This window comes from Dendropsophus ebraccatus, chromosome 6 (genome assembly GCF_027789765.1).
Source record: "Dendropsophus ebraccatus isolate aDenEbr1 chromosome 6, aDenEbr1.pat, whole genome shotgun sequence".
NCBI classification, from domain to species: domain Eukaryota; kingdom Metazoa; phylum Chordata; class Amphibia; order Anura; family Hylidae; genus Dendropsophus; species Dendropsophus ebraccatus.
In genome coordinates, this window is record NC_091459.1 from 21,916,935 (window position 1) to 21,939,643 (window position 22,709).

The following is a 22,709-nucleotide window of genomic DNA, read 5'->3' on the forward strand; positions in this document are numbered from 1 at the left end:
ATAGATGTAAACACTATCTGACTTTTAGACGTGCACATTAAGGCTTAAAGTGTCACTGTCGTTTTATTTATTAATTTTTTTGCAAAAATCAGTAATACAGGCGATTTTAAGAAACTTTGTAATTGGGTTTATTAGGCAAATATGCCATTATCTGCATTCAAAAAGACTTTCCCCAGGTCCCCCCTCCTCCTTCCTCTTATCCAATGCTCATGATCAGGAAACCTTGACTCTTTTACATCAGTGTAACTTATGGAGTGGGGAGGAGGGAGATTAGTCGCCAGCAGAGAGCAGAGAACAAAGGATTACACAGCAGGAGCTGCATGAAAGCCATATTCAGTGGTCAGAGAGGTCAGTTCTGACTTCAGAGGAGATAGCCCAGTGATATAGCTGTAAATTAACTCTTTGTTGTCCTGTTTTGGTGCCTCATCTCCCTCCACCCCTCCCTTCTCTATAGAAAACCATGAAGACAGAGGGGAGACCTTCAAACAGCTTTTTCATGAAAAAAATGCATTTTTCGGCTAATAATTACAAAGTTTCTTAAAGTTGCTATTAGTGTACTATTGATTTCTGCACAAAAAATTTAAATGACAGTGACACTTTAAGTGGTCGCTCTTATTTGAATTTGATAGCCTTAGTTTATCCCCTTTCTTGATGTACTGTAGGTACACAGTGTAGCCCCTTCCTCAATGTGCTATTGCTGTATGTACACACTGGGGGAGAGTTATCAAACATGGTGTAAAGTGAAACTGGCTCAGTTGCCCCTAGCAACCAATTAGATTCCAACTTTCATTCCTCACAGACTCTTTGGAAAATGAAAGGTGGAATCTGATTGGTTGCTAGGGGCAACTGAGCCAGTTTCACTTTACACAATGTTTGATAATTCTCCCTCAGCGCACCACATTGCGTATGCTAAATCCTTCAGGGGATGTTTAAATGAAATATACAAAAATTAGAATGAAAAAAAGTAACAGCTTTCTACATGGCACATTAGAAGTGTGTCAGGATTGCCGGCAACTGCAGGCAATCCCACCAGACTTGTAATATGTTTTTCAGAAAGCTATTACATTTTTTTCATTCTAATTTTTGTAAATTTTATTTATAGGAATGAAAAATAAAACAAAGTTAACCAAAAAATTTAAATATTTCTATGAACGGCCCTCTGAAAAATTGACTATGTTACCAGGCACTCTCCGCTATGTCAAGTAGGGGGCACCTGGCTCTAGTCTCCCATTGATTTTAATGGGGCTCGTTACGCGAGCGTTCAAGAACTGAAAAATGTTTGTCTTGAGTAATGAGGACTCAAGCATTTTAGTACTCGCTCCACTGAGGCGCATCAGTGATGGGGGGAAATCATGGCTTCATTGATTCTAATGGAGCCACGTCATAGAGGGGAGGGGGTTTCCTCCCACTGGGAGTGGGCCGTCCCACCTCCAGATAATAGACCGGTGACATGAGCGGGAACTGGACTGCGATTCGAAATAAGGGGTTGTTTCCATTTTTTTTTTTTTCAAATCAACTGGTGCCAGAGATTTGTAATTTACTTCTATTAAAAAACATCAACTCTTTCAGTACTTATCAGCTGCTGCATGCCCTGCAGGAAATGGTGTATTCTCTCCAGTCTGACACAGTGCTCTCTGCTGCCACCTCTGTCCATGTCAGGAACTGTCTAGATCAGTAGTAAATCCCCATGGAAAATCTCTCCTGCTCTCCAGATTGGAAAGAATACACCCTTTTCTGCAGGACATACAGCAGCTGATAAATACTGGAAGACTTGAGATTTTTTAATAGAATTACAAATCTCTGGCACTTTCTGTCACCAGTTTATTTGAAAGAAAACAAAATTGGTGAACAACCCTTTAATATCACAATAGGAACAATAGGGTTGTTTTCTACAAGAATAGACTTATATGGCAATACTGACATGTAGCATAGACTCATCTGTTTAAGTGATACTTAGCAACATTACGATTTACATAGTATAGAGATGGCTGACAAAGCTCTACTATGTCTAATATGCAATTATTTCCTCACAGTTGCTGAGATACCATTGATATTTAGTGTCTCTCTATAACATGATACTGGCCATAAGGCATCCTGTTAGGTTTTTATGTCACATGAGAAGTTTAATCTGGCGACGTTAATTCTCCTGTCTCCTGTACAGTCATTGCCTATTTACATAACACTCAGTGAAGGAAACCAGAGTCTACAAAGAACATTTTCTACAATCTATTGAGCAAGACGGTTTTCAGATTCCGCAGATATTGTTGCTAGAATTGGCAAATTATTCTCTTTAAAAAATCTCAAATGTATATAGTCTAATGGGCAGGGGGGAAAATCCATATTGGTGTGAAGGGGTGTAAGATCATGATATTAAAAGTTTTCTGTTTCCAATTATCATAGTCTATTGTTACAGCAAGAATAATGAAGTAATAATGAAAAAGCCGGAAGAAGCGTTCCACGCGTGAAACTGCCATTGCTCATTATTCTTTAAACGCACTTGTATGCCCTGGTTTCCAATAAAGCATTGTTTTATCTAGCTGGTGAGTAGCCATATAATATTCCTCATACTTGCTATAATAAAGAAGAAACATAAAGGCACAAGTGTGCATGGAATTCAAGCCTGTAAAAGAGAAGATTTTTACATCAAGGCACATGGTCGAAAAAGGAGACGCTCAGTATATTTAAAGGGGTACTCCACTTAAGAAAATCTAACCCTGCCTATAACCTAAGCTTGTTTGAATTGAGCACTTTGTCTGCAGCACATGCTGACTCACACCCTGAAGCTGCAGAAAATCCTGACTTTCTGGTCTCCAATCCTCTGTCCTCTCCCTCCCTTCTGAGAGCAAAGTCACATGATCTGTCTTTTCTGTTACCAGGCAAGCTGTAACACTTCATCTTCAACCTCACCTACCATCGACAGCCCCCAATCAGTAAGCACCTGGCCAAGGAGAGGGGAAACAACAAAACAGTGACAGCCTCCTGAGCAGCATAGGGAAAAGGAAACACAGTTGTTTTATCTCTCTCTTTCTAATATATTTATGTAGATGGATGGATGGATGGATAGACAGACAGACAGACAGATAGATAGATATTTTGTAGTGTGATGCAGAAACAGATTGAGCCAGCAATGTACAGATACTAGAAAATGAGGTGGATACTTGGCAGCTGGCTCGGAGGTTCAATGCATGATGGGAAATGTAGTTTTCTGGCCAGTGCCATCTTGGATATAGACCATCTTTTAGAAAAACTTGTAACTTAGGAATGGCAGCAGCTAGAAAGACATGAGATGGCTCAAAATACTCATGGGGGCTTATTCAGTTAGAAGAGTTAGGTCATTTTAGAATACCCCTTTAAGATCAAAGACAACTAATCTGCTTCCTAGGCTGGTTTCACACTGCATTTTGGTCTCCATATCACCATAGCCGTACATTTAATTTTGCTGTATATAAAAACATGACACTTTTGTATATGTAAGGAAAAAAAATGTCTGTTGAAATCTGTTTTTAGCATTCATTAACACATAGGAGATTTATCAAACTGGTGTAAAGTAGAATTATCTTAATTGCCCCTAGCAACCAGATTCAACCTTCAACCTGAAAAATGAAAGGTGAAATCTGATTGGTTGCTAAGGGCAACTAAAATAATTCTAATATAAACCAGTTTGATAAATCTCCCCCATAGGCTTTTTTCATTCTCAAGAGTATAATATGTATATGTTAAAGAAAACAAGAACGCAGTTTATACCCAGCCTTTGTATTTATTGCTACAGTACTCAACAGGTACAATTCATAATGAAAAGAAATGTATGGTTGATACAGCGGAGCACTGGACAGAAAAAAAAGTTGCTGGGTCACAGAACATCCAGCGTTAGTAAAGATTATCCCGGCCGGATGATCTTCATTTGTGCTGAATTGGGAATGCCGATGTTGCACTCTCCATTGTGTGACCTGTCAGACTTGTGTGGCCACTATTCAATGAATAGCGGCCGCACAAAACTGACATGTCACTGACATTAATCACTGACGTGATTAATAGGAAACTTGCGTAGTGTGAACATGGCCTTTGAGTGGGTAGACCGTAGACCTCATACACATCAGTTTTTCAGTCACAACAGTCCTCTCTAAGGGCACGTTCACACTGAGCAAAACAGAAGGAAACTCGTCCCACGGACTCCGCTCTGAATCCCATCTGCCTCACTGTCTCAACGTAATGTCTTATGCACCTCTACTCTCCGCTTAAAGAATTGCCAATACCAATACCATCAATATTACCACTATACATGAGAGAAATAATACAAAGAAGCTACAATGTTGCAGATAAAGCCTGACAGGGACTTGTTAACATCAGCTGTCTCAGAAGGGAGGGGGTAGGGGGGGAGACAGAGAGAAAGGCTCACACACAGATTTTTGTGTTTTCAGCAGAAAGCAGCAGCTGAGAACTGGGGGAAGGATACTGAATAGATAATAACAAATATGGAATGAATTGTTAGTCTCACCATGGGCAGCAACATATCAAAGGTTATGTTTGAGTTAAATACCCCTTTAATCTTGTCTGTACTAACTTGCTGTCTAAGGAATATGTTTGGCTGACAGACCTTAGTTATTGCATTTTCTTAACCTCCTGCATATGTGCTTTGCTATATAAACATTTATTAACAGAATGACTGGAACTATATATGTTCATGACAGATTCCCAACAAATGGATGTTGTCTACATCTACTTGTTATTATAATACTATGTCTGGGAAGAATATTTAACACAAGCAGTAAGACATAAGACTTAAAGGGGGTTTCAGTTGTAAATATATCACTGCAGAATTAAACATTCGAATATACTGTACTTTCTATTTAATTTCCTCACTGTTTTCAAAATCCCGGGTTACTCTCAGCAAACTGATATATTCCTACCACCTGGGCAATATAGGAGCGTGCCCTTTTTGTGTCCTAATGATACATATGCACAGCTCTTTGTAACAGAGAGCTCTCATACACTTAACCCACAGGGAATCTTTGTTAGATATGATCACACCAATTTTCCACATTTTGAATGCAAATAAGAACATTTTTTTTTCCACTCAGGACCCGGCTGATTTTGGTCTTAAGGACCAGAGACCATTTTTCAAATGTGACCTGTCTCATTCTATGTGGCTATAACTCTGGAGTGCTTTAAAGATGTATTCCACTCAAAATTTTTTACCTCTCCCCATTTTACCTCTCCCCGCTCCCGGTCTTCTCTTCTGTGCTCCGCAGCTTCCTGATCCCGACGGCTGCATCGTCAGAGCGGCCTGTCACCTTACAGGCCGCTCAGCCAATCACAGGCCCTGGCGGTTCCGTCCTGTGATTGGCTGCGGAGCACAGGAGAGAAGACGGGGAGAGGGAAGGTATCAGGTGTTTGGGCAAGGGCTGCATGGACATCACTAAAGATGTCAATGCAGCCCTTGCTGCTTGATTATCGGGCCGTCTAATAAGTACTGTAAACGAGCGCCGATCCAGCAGATCAGCAATGATCTGGGCCATCTCTGGCCTGTGTAATAGGACCCTGGCCTAGATGGGACAGCGCAGAGGCCAGAAATTGGCTGAGCGGGTAGCCACTGCCAGACAAGTCTGTCTCTTATCTATTCAGTCTCCTTCTCCCAGTTGTTCCAATCAGCTGCCGCTTTCTGCTGAGAAAACAAAAATCTGTTTGTGAGCTTCTCTCTCCCTTCTTCCTTCTGAGACGGCTGATGTAAACTAGTCCCTGACTGGCTTTATCTGCAACATTGTAGCTTCTCTGTAATGCTAGGAGGGTTAATCTGAGGTCAAGTTGCTGATGAACTCACAGTGATTAATCTTCTCTGCATTAAAAAGACGCTACAATGTTGCAGATACAGCCTGACAGGGATTTACATCAGCCATATCAAGGGGGGGGGGGGTTGGGGGGAGACAGAGAGAAAGGCTTATATATAGATTTTTGTGTTTTCAGCAGAAAGCAGCAGCTGAGAACTGGGGGAAGGAGACTGAATAGATAATAAGTATGGAAGGAACTGTTAGTCTCACCATGGGCAGCAACATATCAAAAGTTATGTTTGAGCGGAACACCCCTTCAAGTGGATCCACTTGGGTTGACGGAGGACAGCAGGGTTACTCCCCAGCAGCAGCAGCAGCACCTCTATGCTCCATGGAAATAATACCTACATTTGAGCACATAATACCCCCCCTCCCCCTCATTATGGTTTTAGGAGAGGATTGTGGGTACTGCTGAATATACCTGGATACCCTATGACACTTTTTGGCTAACACATCTTCGGTTGATTTCCTACTTGCCACACATGTATTGGTGTTAGTGAAGTAGGTACCATTCTCTGAGCATGGGCATTCAGTTGGCAATATTTTATAAAAATTTTAACAGACGACCTAACAGACGACAGATGATACTTCAGTGTGAATACAACAAATTCAGCACAGTCAGGTAACAGATATTAAAGTGGTTGTCCAGCGAAAATCTTTTTCTTTTAAATAAACTGGTGTGAGAAAGTTATATAGATTTGTAATTTACTTCTATTGAAAAATCTCAAGTCTTACCATACTTATTAGCTGCTGTATATCCTGCAGGAAATGTTGTTTTATTTTCAGTCTGACACAGTGCTCTCTGCTGACATCTCTGGCCGAGACAGGAACTGTCCAGAGCAGGAGAGGTTTTCTATGGGAATTCATAGAAAACAGAGACAGAGTTCCCGTCTCGGCCAGAGATGGCAGCAGAGAGCACTGTGTCAGACTGAAAATAAAACATTTCCTGCAGGACATACAGCAGCTAATAAGTATGGGAAGACTTGAGATTTTTTTAGAAGAAGTGAATAACAAATCTATATAACTTTCTGATACCAGTTGATTTGGGAAAACATGATTTTGGTTTGTAGGGAAGGGGCAGCAAGTTAATTTATGAACAAAAGGATAACCTCTTCTCTGGGGATTTTGTTATTGAGGTATGAACAGTGGAACTTATACAACACAAGACTTTGACATTTGATTCCCATGTTACCTATTTTTTGTTTTTTTGTTATATAAGATAACTTAAAATTCAGGAAGGCAACCAATACAAGTCCCACAGTGGTATACATGTACAAAAGAAAGCCTAGCAGTGACTTTATCATGGTTAATGTACAGATATCCCTCCATATCATGCTGTTCTGCTGCCTGGAAGACAATTTGCATGATAAAAAAAATGATTATAGAGGCCTCTTGTGGACTTTCTAGGAAGCGTCACTACAAAATAAACATCACAAAAATTACATTTCACTTTTCATATCTGCAAGTCGTAAACTGAAACCATTTTTGCATTATACAGTTGAAGGCCATGTTCACACGCTGTATTATTTTGTGCGGCCGCATAGAACACCTGCCATAGTGTATACAGCGTGTATACACTATGGCCGTTGTTCCATACAAACAGCAACGGGCGCTGTTTACTGCCAGTTGTATAGCACAATGGCCGTAGTGTATACACAATGTATACACTACAGTCGGTGTTCTATGCGGCCTCAGAAAATAATTAACAGGTCTATTCAGTGGACAGCGGCTGTACAAGGTAGCCTGTGCACACAGTGTAAAGTACGGCTCCTGGACATACTTTACATGGTGGTCTATGGCTGATTGCAGTGCGGGCACAGCCCAATGTGCCTGCATTCTAATTCCACTGAAGTGATGTTCATCCCGCCGACACTGCAGTATCGGCCGGGTGAGTATCCGAATTAGCAGATTGATTTGTGTCATGTAGTTAACCTCACATACAGGGTGGTGCAAAAGTAGGTGGACAGTATTTGTAATAGGGTTATCAAGGGGGAGATTTATCAAACATGGTGTAAAGTGATACTGGCTCAGTTGCCCCTAGCAACCAATCAGATTCCACCTTTCATTCCTCACATGGTGTAAAGTGACACTGGCTCAGTTGCCCCTAGCAACCAATCAGATTCCACCTTTCATTTTCCAAAGACTCTGTGAGGAATGAAAGGTGGAATCTGATTGGTTGCTAGGGGCAACTGAGCCAGTGTCACTTTACACCATGTGAGGAATGAAAGGTGGAATCTGATTGGTTGCTAGGGGCAACTAAACCAGTTTCACTTTACACCATGTTTGATAAATCTCCCCCTTGATAACCCTATTACACATACTGTCCACCTACTGCACCACCCTATATGTGAGCTTTCTGCAAGGAACATCTGCACTCCCAAAGTAAAGAAGTCAGGCAAGTAGAAATAGATTTCTCATTTACTTCTATTTAAAAAATCTCACGTTTTCCAGTACTTATCAGCTACTGTATGTCCTGCAGGAAGTGGTGTTTTCTTTTCAGTTTAACACAGTGCTCTCTGCTGCCACCTCTGTCTGAGACAGGAATTGTCCAACCGAAACTCAGGTTTTCTTTGGAGATTTGCTGTTGCTCTCGGACAGAGGTGGCAGCAGAGAACACTGTGACAGACTAAAAAGAAAACACAATTTCCTGCAGCACATACAGCAACTGATAAGTACTGGAAGGCTTGAGATTTTTAAATACAAGTAAATTACGAATCTATATAACTTTCTGAAACCAGTTGATTTGAAAGAAAAAGATTTTTGCTGGAGTACCCCTTTATGAAATGTCCCTTAAAATCTATACATTACAATCTGTTGTGCTTTCGGAATATTTCTGTAATCTTCTAATACAAATCAATATAATAATATTGTCTGCGGCAGTGGTCATACCGTACGTAACCTCCCTTCTATCAAGTTCAATATGCTGGATGATGGTGATTACTTACCACAGCGACAGCCACAGTCTTCCAAAATTTTCCTGGCATCCTGGTCGCTCTCCTGATACCCAATGGCTTCCTTGCATAGATATGTTTAAGGCTCAGATAACAGGATAATATTTTGTATCGCGCCTGGAGAGACGGCATGTATGCGTGTAGTGAAAGAGGACTTTGTGTAACGGGGGATGAAGTGTCTGTGACTTTGTATAGTGGTGGCTCTGAAGAAGCATGTGAATGGGACAGATCAGCATCAGCCGTATTTGTGGGAGGAAAGGCTGCATTGTGCACATATTTGGCACGAAACTACATTCTTATTGTACAGTGATTCCACCATTGCTTTTACAATGGAATGTTATGATCGGACAAACAATTCATAGAGATTTGTGCATTTCAATTACGGCAATTATCTGCAAAAGTAGCTTAGTAGACGCTAACGGCGGAGGGGGCAACGTAAGGCAGGGGCTTCTGAAGGCAGTTGTTGGTTTCTTTTACCCAATATAAGGCCATGTTCAAATGGCGTAAGACACCAGCCGTTCCGTGACCCGGTGTCAGAGAAGATCATTCCGGCCGCTACTGCAGCACCACCCAGACGATCTTCACTCTTGATGAATTGGGATGCGGTCGCAACCGTGAGTGCCCGCATCCCAATTTGTGGCTGCACACAATAGAGTGTGCGGCCGGAACTGACAGATTTTCTGCGGCCGCTATTCAGTGATTAGCGGCTGCAGAATACCGACATGTCAGTTTTTCGTGGCACCACTAGGAATGCAACAATATCCTGTGTCTTCAGAGGATCGGCTCGGACATTCAAGCTACGCCTGCGGAAAATGGGGAGAAGCCAGGAAGATACGGGGAAGCGTGGACAGGTATGTATTTTAGTCATTTTGCTGTCGTTCTGCAACTTCTGGTCTCCCCTCCTTATAGACTTGAATCAGCAGTTCTTAGGGTAGCTTCACACGTACCGGATCTGCAGCTGATTTCATGCTGCGAGTTTGTAGCAAAATCCGCTGTGGATCCTGGTAGTGTGAAGGTCTATGGGTCACATACCCGGAGCGGAATTTTCAGTCTGCTGCCAGTATGTGACCCAGCCTCTTTAACCCTCCGCTGCCCACAGCCAGCAGCCCACGGCCCGGGGCATTCATTACCTGCGTGGCTGATGAGGAGCAAGGGGAGCCTGACACAGCCGTGGCGCCAAGCAGGTAATGTATGCTCTGGGCTGGGGGCTGCGGGCGGTTAAAGGGGCTGGGTCACATACTGGCAGCGGAATTAAAATTCCGCTGCGGGTATGTGACCCATGGGAAGGGGCTTGATTAGACAACAACGAAACACTTTTCACTTATAAGCTATATTACAATGTTTCTTACATTTGTTTGTACTATTGATTTATGCAAAGTTTGTTGAAATTAAGTAACCATTTACTGCTATAGGGCTAGCCAGATACCACCCAATTTGTCAGAAGGAGGAACATGCCTATCCTTGAAGGGGTAGTCCAAGAAAAATAAGCTTGTCCCCTATTCACAGGATAGGGGACAAGTAAGAAGTAAGAAGGAATGTTTGGCAAGGAAAAGAAAAGAACCAACCAAGACCTCTCAGCCAATCACTGGTCAGGACCGCCGCGGCTAGTGATTGGCTCAGCGGCCTGTCAGTTGAGACAGGCCACACCGAAACTGCTGCTGTGCAATTAGCAAGACACACTTGATAAAGGAGTGGTTCTGCAGGTGGGGACCACAGACCACAGTACCTAAGCTTTCTGGCTGATGTTTTGGTCACTTTTGAATGTTGGTGGTGCTTTCACACTTGTGGTAGCATGATACATACTCTACAACCCATACAAGTGGCTCAGGTAGTACAGCTCATCCAGGATGGCACATCAATGCGAGCTGTGGTCTGTGGTTTGCTGTGTCTGTCAGTGTAGTGTCCAGAGCCTGGAGGTGCTACCAGGAGACAGGCCAGTACACCAGATGTGGAGGAGGCCGTAGGAGGGCAACAACCTAGCAGCAGGGCTGCTACCTCCACCTTTGTGCAAGGAGGAACTGGAGAAGCACTGCCAGAGCCCTGCAAAATGACCTTCAGCAGGTCATTCAGCAAATGTGTCTGCACAGTTAGAAACCAACTCCATAAGGATGGTATGAGGGCCCAATGTCCACAGATGGGGGTTGTGCTCACAGCCCAGCACCGTGCAGGACGCTTGGCATTTGCCAGAGAACATCAGGATTGGCAAATTCACCACTGGCCCCCTGTGCTCTTCACAGATGGAAGCAAGTTCACACTGAGCACATGTGACAGACATCTGGAGACACTGTGGAGAGTGATCTTCTGCCTGCAACATCCTTCAGCATGAGCGGTTTGGCAGTGGGTCAGTAATGGTGTGGGGTGGCATTTGGGCAAAAACAACCCTAAATGTGCCTGAAAGGAATATGCTCTGATGGATATATGTCAACTATTTACAAAAAGGGCCATAAGCCCAGAACTCATCCGAGCTAATTCCCACTAGTAAAATATAACTTTTATTGGCTCATATTAAAAGTAAAACCTTAGTGCGATTTAAAATATACGCACTCCTAATGCCCAAATCACATCTCACCCCAGTAGGGAGCTAGTACCCCAATGGCTGAGTAGCTGCAGACTACCCTCCAATAAATACAATGTTTATCTTTTTAGTAACTGATGGACAGAGAAGTGCTATTTAAAATACACAGCGCATAGCCCCTCAACTAGTTTCACCCGCTCTCGGGCGTCATCAGGAGGTGGGCTTATGACAATGCGCGGCCCCTTCTTGCTCATATTTATACGCTTAAACTATGACCTCATGACCTCATTAGTCATATTAACCTATCATACTCTGTATAGACGGGAGTAGTAGGCGTTCCTTACTATCTGGCCAATAGCCAATATACACGTCAGACGCCAAGTCTATCATAGTACTCTCACAACAGTCGCCATCTTATTGGCTCCGCCCGTCATCACATTATGCATTACTGTCATCAGTCACTCACCAATTACATCATCGGCATGCGTCCTATGTACGTCATTCAGGATCACATGATCATCAGCTGACTCTTACACCGGCCAGCGTCATTCCCCCGTCACCTGACTAAGTCATATGATCAAATGGGGAATTCTTCTCGTTCTAGCTAGCTTGCGCATGCGCACTGGTAACATGCCGTATCTACAGTACCAGGTCCCATTATTACTCTAACATCATATCTTATATGTAAAAATAAATAACCTAAACAGACCTATATTTAGGGGTGTGTCTTAATTGCATCTAAAGTCTAATTACTAATTTTAATTTTATTATTTTTTATTTTAGGGTTTCACAAAGTAGGTGTTACCACCCCACTTGTTCCACACCATGGGGCGTACAGAGCTGCAGCGGACCAACACTAATTGGTAAGTATATCAACAGTGGGAAATTATTACATATGTAGCCCATAAACTCTGCGCAGCATATATCCATATTGATGACTGCGCAACAATCATCCACTACTGATACCTCCAGCCCGTTTTAAGATTCTCATATTATTCCTCATTCCTAAAGCAAACCCATACTCATATTATCTTACTCTTTATATATAGGCCTGTGGTATATAGTATACTTATTAGTAATTATACAGGACCATACATGCATTGGTGACTATTCTTTATATTTATATTTATGAAAATAGTGAGTGAGAATGAAGGTCATTTAAATTATTATTAATGAGCTTTAAAAAACCCAGGGGCACAAGAATGCCCAACTTATATAGTTTACAAAAAAGCCAAAAAAGAAAAACCCTCATTGAGTCCCTGTGGGCTCATACTTGAGAGTCTGTGTATCCACTTCGCCTCTTCACGTAATAACAGCTTGTCAAGGCAGCCTTTTCTTGGTCCCAGCTTTGGTTGTGAGATGCCTATAAATTGTATCGCTTCACATTTGCCTCCATGATATGTTCTCACATGTCTAGAGATAAGTGTATCTTCTTCATTTCTGATCGTAATAAGATGTTTCGAGATACGACTCCGAGGTCTTGCCCACATAGATTTTTGGACACTCACATTTGGCAATGTAAATAATCCCTCTCGATCTGCAGTTTATAAACTGTCTGATTTCATAGATCTTTGGATCATGAGGGTTCTGGAAATTCTTAGTAGTTGGTATAAATCTACAGAATTGACATCTCCCACAAGGATGGGAGCCTACTGTACTCGATCTCAGCCAGGATGTCGTTTTCTCCTCTGCATAATGGCTATGGACTAATATATCCCGTAAATTACGTCCCCTCCTATAAGTCACGCTCGGTCTCAGTCCTACAAGCTGTTTCAGATCTTGATCACCCAATAAGATTTTCCAATGTTTACGCAATATTGCCATAATAGAGGATGCATTCGCATCGAAAGTACCGATACATCTAATTTTTCTTTCTTCCTTTGTCTGTCTCATCTGAGGTTTGTCTTCAAGAAGAGTGACTCTATCCTCATTCAGGGCTCTCTGAAAAGCTCTGCTGATAGGCTTCCGAGGATAACCTCTCTCCCTAAATCGCTGTGAGAGGTTCTCACATTCTTTCAAAAAAAGAGGATGGTTCAGAGCAATTTCTTTTTGTCCGTAGAAATTGCCCTACGGGGATCCCCCTCCTCAGTGGTTCTGGATGCCAGCTCTGCCAGTGTAAAAAGTTATTTGTTGACGTACTCTTCCTGAAAATGTTCGTTTGTATGTTCAAATCTGAATCAATCTTAATGGTCAGGTCAAGAAAATTAATCTCATGATCGTGAAATTCATGGGTAAAGAACATACCGATGTCATTATTGTTCAAAATCTGTACAAAGCTCTCAAAAGTGTCCTTGTCCCCATCCCAAAAAATAAGAATATCATCAATAAACCTCCCCCAAAATAATATGTGACTAGTGAAAAAAAGTAAATCCTCATTAAAAACGTGCTCCGCCTCCCACCACCCTAAAAATAAATTAGCATAAGTGGGTGCACAAGTGCTCCCCATCGCCGTCCCTTTTATTTGGTGATAATACCGGTGATCAAATAGAAAAAAATTGTGTGTGAGAACATATTCCAATAAAGTGAGAGTGAACGCATTGTGTTCCTGAAGGTGACCGCTTCTGGTGTTCAAAAAATATGATACTGCTTGCAAACCTAAATGGTGTTTGATGTTGGTGTACAAAGACTCAACACCTAGACTTGCTAGATGTGTAGTGGACGTGACCGTGATGTCTGTGATTTTACGTACAGTGTCTTTAGTGTCTCTTAAAAATGAAGGGAGTGCTGAAACAAAAGAATTAAGAACCTTATCCACATATGTGCTTGCCCCCTGTGTCAGGCAATCATTGCCTGAGACTATGGAGCGACCTTTCAAGGGGGAGATGGCTTTATGCACTTTAGGTAGGGCATAGAACGTTGCCGTGGTGGGGGTAGAGTTCCAAATATATTGATATTCCCCATTACTGATAAGTTTGAGAGCCTTTGCTTTTTCCAGAATAGTTTTCAATTAGCTTAAAAAGCTATTAGTAGGGTCGGCATCCAAAATACTGTAGGTGGTTCTATCATCCAAAAGTGATCTTACCATGGATACATAGTCTTTTCTGTCTAGTAAAACTATGTTGCCACCTTTATCTGATGGTTTCACTATTAATTCTTGATTCCCTCGTAGTTTCTCCAAAGCTATCTGTTCCTCATGTGTCAAATTTGAATGAATTTTCTCTCGCTTAGTCTTGAGTGAATTTATATCACTTGTTACCAAAGACACAAATGTATCTATATGTGAATATTGGGTGATACTTGGAGTAAATGTGGATCTAGGGCATAAACCAGTGTCCAATACATTTGTGTCTTTGGTAACAAGTGATATAAATTCACTCAAGACTAAGCGAGAGAAAATTCATTCAAATTTGACACATGAGGAACAGATAGCTTTGAAGGAACTACGAGGGAATCAAGAATTAATAGTGAAACCATCAGATAAAGGTGGCAACATAGTTTTACTAGACAGAAAAGACTATGTATCCATGGTAAGATCACTTTTGGATGATAGAACCACCTACAGTATTTTGGATTCCGACCCTACTAATCGCTTTTTAAGCGAATTGAAAACTATTCTGGAAAAAGCAAAGGCTCTCAAACTTATCAGTAATGGGGAATATTAATATATTTGGAACTCTACCCCCACCACGGCAACGTTCTATGCCCTACCTAAAGTGCATAAATCCATCTTCCCCTTGAAAGGTCGCCCCATAGTCTCAGGCAATGATTGCCTGACACAGGGGGCAAGCACATAAGTGGATAAGGTTCTTAATTCTTTTGTTTCAGCACTCCCTTCATTTTTGAAAGAGACACTAAAGACACTGTACGTAAAATCACAGACATCACGGTCACGTCCACTACACATCTAGCAAGTCTAGATGTTGAGTCTTTGTACACAAACATCAAACACCATTTAGGTTTGCAAGCAGTATCATATTTTTTGAACACCAGAAGCCGTCACCTTCAGGAACACAATGCGTTCACTTTATTGGAATATGTTCTCACACACAATTTTTTTCTATTTGATCACCGGTATTATCACCAAATAAAAGGGACGGCGATGGGGAGCACTTGTGCACCCACTTATGCTTATTTATTTTTAGGGTGGTGGGAGGCGGAGCACGTTTTTAATGAGGATTTACTTTTTTTCACTAGTCACATATTATTTTGGGGGAGGTTTATTGATGATATTCTTATTTTTTGGGATGGGGACAAGGACACTTTTGAGAGCTTTGTACAGATTTTGAACAATAATGACATCGGTATGTTCTTTACCCATGAATTTCACGATCATGAGATTAATTTTCTGGACCTGACCATTAAGATTGATTCAGATTTGAACATACAAACGGACATTTTCAGGAAGAGTACGTCAACAAATAACTTTTTACACTGGCAGAGCTGGCATCCAGAACCACTGAGGAGGGGGATCCCCGTAGGGCAATTTCTACGGACAAAAAGAAATTGCTCTGAACCATCCTCTTTTTTGAAAGAATGTGAGAACCTTTCACAGCGATTTAGGGAGAGAGGTTATTCTCGGAAGCCTATCAGGAGAGCTTTTCAGAGAGCCCTGAATGAGGATCTGACAAACCTCAGATGAGACAGACAAAGGAAGAAAGAAAAATTAGATGTATCGGTAATTTTGATGCGAATGCATCCTCTATTATGGCAATATTGCGTAAACATTGGAAAATCTTATTGGGTGATCAAGATCTGAAACAGGTTGTAGGACTGAGACCGAGCGTGACTTATAGGAGGGGACGCAATTTACGGGATATATTAGTCCATAGCCATTATGCAGAGGAGAAAACGACATCCTGGCTGAGATCGAGTACAGTAGGCTCCCATCCTTGTGGGAGATGTCAATTCTGTAGATTTATACCAACTACTAAGAATTTCCAGAACCCTCATGATCCAAAGATCTATGAAATCAGACAGTTTATAAACTGCAGATCGAGAGGGATTATTTACATTGCCAAATGTGAGTGTCCAAAAATCTATGTGGGCAAGACCTCGGAGACGTATCTCGAAACATCTTATTACGATCAGAAATGAAGAAGATACACCTATCTCTAGACATGTGAGAACATATCATGGAGGCAAATGTGAAGCGATACAATTTATAGGCATCTCACAGCCAAAGCTGGGACCAAGAAAAGGCTGCCTTGACAAGCTGTTATTACGTGAAGAGGCGAAGTGGATACACAGACTCTCAAGTATGAGCCCACAGGGACTCAATGAGAGTTTTTCTTTTTTGGCTTTTTTGTAAACTATATAAGTTGTGCATTCTTGTGCCCCTGGGTTTTTTAAAGCTCATTAATAATAATTTAAATGACCTTCATTCTCACTCACTATTTTCATAAATATAAATATAAAGAATAGTCACCAATGCATGTATGGTCCTGTATAATTACTAATAAGTATACTATATACCACAGGCCTATATATAAAGAGTAAGATAATATGAGTATGGGTTTGCTTTAGGAATGAGGAATAATATGAGAATCTTAAAACGGGCTGGAGGTATCAGTAGTGGATGATTGTTGCGCAGTCATCAATATGGATATATGCTGCGCAGAGTTTATGGGCTACATATGTAATAATTTCCCACTGATTATATACTTACCGATTAGTGTTGGTCCGCTGCAGCTCTGTCCTCCCCATGGTGTGGAACAAGTGGGGTGGTAACACCTACTTTGTGAAACCCTAAAATAAAAAATAATAAAATTTTAATTAGTAATTAGACTTTAGATGCAATTAAGACACACCCCTAAATATAGGTCTGTTTAGGTTATTTATTTTTACATATAAGATATGATGTTAGAGTAATAATGGGACCTGGTACTGTAGATACGGCATGTTACCAGTGCGCATGCGCAAGCTGGCTAGAACGAGAAGAATTCCCCATTTGGTCATATGACTTAGTCAGGTGACGGGGGAATGACGCTGGCCGGTGTAAGAGTCAGCTGATGATCATGTGATCCTGAATGATGTACATAGGACGCATGCCGATGATGTAATTGGTGAGTGACTGATGACAGTAATGCATAATGTGATGACGGGCGGAGCCAATAAGATGGCGACTGTTGTGAGAGTACTATGATAGACTTGGCGTCTGACGTGTATATTGGCTATTGGCCAGATAGTAAGGAACGCCTACTACTCCCGTCTATACAGAATATGATAGGTTAATATGACTAATGAGGTCATGAGGTCATAGTTTAAGCGTATAAATATGAGCAAGAAGGGGCCGCGCATTGTCATAAGCCCACCTCCTGATGACGCCCGAGAGCGGGTGAAACTAGTTGAGGGGCTATGCGCTGTGTATTTTAAATAGCACTTCTCTGTCCATCAGTTACTAAAGAGATAAATATTGTATTTATTGGAGGGTAGTCTGCAGCTACTCAGCCATTGGGGTACTAGCTCCCTACTGGGGTGAGATGTGATTTGGGCATTAGGAGTGCGTATATTTTAAATCACACTAAGGTTTTACTTTTAATATGAGCCAATAAAAGTTATATTTTACTAGTGGGAATTAGCTCGGATGAGTTCTGAGCTTATGGCCCTTTTTGTAAATAGTTGGCATTTGGAGGGCCGCACAGCCCTCCATGTGACTGCTATTAGTTACCGAGATGAGACCTCAGACCCCTTGTGAGACCATATGCTGGTGCGGTTGGCCCTGGGTTCTTCTTAATTCAGGACAATGCTGGACCTCATGTGGCTGGAGTGTGTCATCAGTTTCTGCAAGATGAAGGCATTGAAGCTATGGACTGGCCGCCCGTTCCCAGAACCTGAATCCGATTGAGCAAATCTGGGGCATCATGTCTTGCTCCATCCACCAACGTTGCAGCACAGACTGTCCAGGAGTTGGCGGATGCTTTAGTCCAGGTCTGGGAGGAGATCTCTCAGGAGACCATCCGCCACCTCATCAGGAGCATGCCCGGGCGTTGTAGGGAGGTCATACAGGCACCTCATCAGGAGCATGCCCGGGCGTTGTAGGGAGGTCATACAGGCACCTCATCAGGAGCATGCCCGGGCGTTGTAGGGAGGTCATACAGGCACCTCATCAGGAGCATGCCCGGGCCTTGTAGGGAGGTCATACAGGCACCTCATCAGGAGCATGCCCGGGCGTTGCAGGGAGGTCATACAGACACCTCATCAGGAGCATGCCCGGGCGTTGTAGGGAGGTCATACAGGCACCTCATCAGGAGCATGCCCGGGCGTTGTAGGGAGGTCATACAGGCACCTCATCAGGAGCATGCCCGGGCGTTGTAGGGAGGTCATACAGGCACCTCATCAGGAGCATGCCCGGGCGTTGTAGGGAGGTCATACAGGCACCTCATCAGGAGCATGCCCGGGCCTTGTAGGGAGGTCATACAGACACCTCATCAGGAGCATGCCCGGGCGTTGTAGGGAGGTCATACAGGAACGTGGAGGCCACACACAATACTCAGCCTCATTGTAACTTGTTTTAAGGACATTACATCAAAGTTGGATCAGCCTGTAGTGTGTTTTTCCACTTTAATTTTGTGCGTGACTCCAAATCCAGGCACATTCGGCTTTGTACAGAACAAAGTATTCAATGAGAATATTTCATCCATTCAGATCTAGTATGTGTTATGTGAGTGTTTCCTTTATTTTTCTGAGCACACAGTCCATAGTGAATGAGACCTGTACAGAGCATACATCTGTATGTACAGGCTGCAGTACACACCACACATCTGTATGTACAGGCTGCAGTACACACCACACATCTGTATGTACAGGCTGCAGTACACACCACACATCTGTATGTACAGGCTGCAGTACACACCACACATCTGTATGTACAGGCTGCAGTACACACCACACATCTGTATGTACAGGCTGCAGTACACACCACACATCTGTATGTACAGGCTGCAGTACACACCACACATCTGTATGTACAGGCTGCAGTACACACCACACATCTGTATGTACAGGCTGCAGTACACACCACACATCTGTATGTACAGGCTGCAGTACACACCACACATCTGTATGTACAGGCTGCAGTACACACCACACATCTGTATGTACAGGCTGCAGTACACACCACACATCTGTATGTACAGGCTGCAGTACACACCACACATCTGTATGTACAGGCTGCAGTACACACCACACATCTGTATGTACAGGCTGCAGTACACACCACACATCTGTATGTACAGGCTGCAGTACACACCACACATCTGTATGTACAGGCTGCAGTACACACCACACATCTGTATGTACAGGCTGCAGTACGCACCACACATCTGTATGTACAGGCTGCAGTACACACCACACATCTCTCTCCCGGTCTCCTCAGTACAGCAGCAGTGTATAGCCGGGTATAGGGCAGCAGTATATAGCCGCATATAGGTCAGCAGTATATAGCCGAGCGCAGGGCAGCAGGGTATGGCTGGGTACAGGGCAGCAGTGTATAGGGCAGCAGTATATAGCCGGGTACAGGGCAGCAGTGTATAGCCGGGTACAGCGCAGCAGTGTATGGCTGGGTACAGAGCAGAAGTATAAAGCTGGGTATAAGGCAGCAGTGTATAGCCGGGTACAGGGCAGCAGTGTATAGCTGGGTATAGGGCAGCAGTGTATAGCCGGGTATAGTGCAGTAGTATATAGCTGGGTGTAGGGCACCAGTATATAGCTGGGTATAAGGCAGCAGTGTATAGCTGGGTATAGGGCAGCAGTGTATAGCTGGGTACACGGCAGCAGTGTATGGCCGGGTACAGGGCAGCAGTGTATAGACGGGTATAGGGCAGCAGGGTATAGCTGGGTACACGGCAGTAGTGTATGGCCGGGTATAGGGCAGCATTGTATGGCCGGGTACAGGGCAGCAGTATATAGCCGGGTATAGGGCGGCAGTGTATAGCCGGGTACAGGGCAGCAGTGCATATCCGGGTACAGGGCAGCAGTGCATAGCCGGGTACAGGGCAGCAGTGTATAGCCGGGGGGACGTGTCTTCCTATAGGGCAGCAGTATATAGCTGGGTATAGGGCAGCAGTGTATAGCCGGGTATAGGGCAGCAGTGTATAGCTGGGTATAAGGCAGCAGTGTATAGCCGGGTATAGGGCAGCAGTGTAAAGCTGGGTATAGGGCAGCAGTATATAGCCGGGTACAGGGCAGCAGTATGTAGCTGGGTACAGGGCAGCAGTGTATGGCCGGGTATAGGGCAGCAGTATATAGCTGGGTACAGGGCAGCAGTGTATGGCTGGGTATATGGCAGCAGTGTATGGCTGGCTATACACTGTATGGCCGGGTATAGGGCAGCAGTGTATAGCCGGGTATAGGGCAGCAGTGTATAGCCGGGTACAGGGCAGCAGCATATAGCCGGGTACAGGGCAGCAGTGCATAGCCGGGTACAGGGCAGCAGTGCATGGCCGGGTACAGGGCAGCAGTGTATAGCCGGGGGGACGTGTCTTCCTATAGGGCAGCAGTATATAGCTGGGTATAGGGCAGCAGTGTATAGCCGGGTATAGGGCAGCAGTGTATAGCTGGGTATAAGGCAGCAGTGTATAGCCGGGTATAGGGCAGCAGTGTAAAGCTGGGTATAGGGCAGCAGTATATAGCCGGGTACAGGGCAGCAGTATGTAGCTGGGTACAGGGCAGCAGTATATAGCTGGGTACAGGGCAGCAGTGTATGGCTGGGTATAGGGCAGCAGTGTATGGCTGGCTATACACTGTATGGCTGGGTATAGGGCAGCAGTATATAGCCGGGTAGAGGGCAGCAGTAAATAGCCGGGTACAGGGCAGCAGTGCATAGCCGGGTACAAAGCAGCAGTGTATAGCCAGGAGGACGTGTCTTCCTATAGGGCAGCAGTATATAGCCGGGTATAGGGCAGCAGTGTATAGCCAGGGGGACGTGTCTTCCTATAGGGCAGCAGTGTATAGCCGGGTATAGGGCAGCAGTGTATAGCTGGGTATAAGGCAGCAGTATATAGCCGGGTACAGGGCAGCAGTATGTAGCTGGGTACAGGGCAGCACTGTATGGCCGGGTATAGGGCAGCAGTATATAGCTGGGTACAGGGCAGCAGTGTATGGCTGGCTATACACTGTATGGCCGGGTATAGGGCAGCAGTGTATAGCCGGGTATAGGGCAGCAGTATATAGCTGGGTACAGGGCAGCAGTGTATAGACGGGTATAGGGCAGCAGTATATAACCGGGTACAGGGCAGCAGTATATGGCCGGGTATAGGGCAGCAGTGTATGGCCGGGTATAGGTCAGACGGGTATAGGGAAGCACTGTATGACCGGGTATAGGGCAGCAGTATATAGCCGGGTATAGGGCAGCAGTATATAGCCAGGTATAGGGCAGCAGTGTATAGCCGGGTATAGAGCAGCACTGTATGGCCGGGTATAGGGCAGCAGTATATAGCCAGATATAGGGCAGCAGTGTATAACCAGGTACAGGGCAGCAGCATATAGCCGGGTACAGGGCAGCAGTGCATAGCCGGGTACAGGGCAGCAGTGTATAGCCGGGTATAGGGCAGCACTGTATGGCAGGGTATAGGGCAGCACTGCATAGCCGGGTATAGGGCAGCAGTGTATGGCCGGGTATAGGGCAGCAGTATATAGCCAGGTATAGGTCAGCAGTATGTAGGTCAGCAGTGTATAGCCGGGTATAGGGCATCACTGTATGGCCGGGTATAGGTAAGCAGTATATAGGTCAGCAGTGTATAGCCGGGTATAGGGCAGCACTGTATGGCCGGGTATAGGGCAGATGGATATAGGGCAGCACTGTATAGCCGGGTATAGGGCAGCACTGTATAGCCGGGTATAGGGCAGCAGTGTATGGCCGGGTATAGGGCAGATGGGTATATGTCAGCAGTGTATAGCCGGGTATAGGGCAGCACTGTATGGCCGGGTATAGGGCAGATGGGTATAGGTCAGCAGTGTAAAGCCGGGTACAGGGCAGCAGTGTATAGCCGGGTATAGGGCAGCAGTATATAGCCGGGTATAGGGCAGCACTGTATGACCGGGTATAGGGCAGCACTGTATGGCCGGGTATAGGGCAGCACTGTATGGCCGGGTATAGGGCAGCACTGCATGGCCGGGTATAGGGCAGCACTGTATGGCCGGGTATAGGGCAGCAGTATATAGCCGGGTATAGGACAGCACTGTATGGCCGGGTATAGGGCAGCAGTGTATAGCCGGGTATAGGACAGCACTGTATGGCCGGGTATAGGGCAGCACTGTATGGCCGGGTATAGGGCAGCAGTATATAGCCGGGTATAGGACAGCACTGTATGGCCGGGTATAGGGCAGCAGTGTATGGCCAGGTATAGGCCAGCAGTATATAGCCGGGTATAGGGCAGCAGTATATAGCCGGGTATAGGACAGCAGTGTATAGCCGGGTATAGGACAGTAGTATATAGCCGGGTATAGGGCAGCACTGTATGGCCGGGTATAGGGCAGCAC

At 44.2% G+C, this 22,709-nt stretch overlaps 1 protein-coding gene across 2 annotated transcripts in view; it reads right to left on the reverse strand.

Annotated features, from left to right (window-relative positions):
• The window catches only part of FILIP1 (filamin A interacting protein 1), a 123,436-nt gene extending 114,645 nt beyond the window's left edge, over positions 1-8,791 (reverse strand). For both annotated transcript variants that reach the window (XM_069974652.1, XM_069974648.1), the window contains exon 1: positions 8,771-8,791. The gene's annotated coding sequence lies outside the window, so the exon portion shown is untranslated. The remainder of the gene's footprint in view (positions 1-8,770) is intronic.
• Between the last annotated feature and the right edge of the window lie 13,918 nt (positions 8,792-22,709).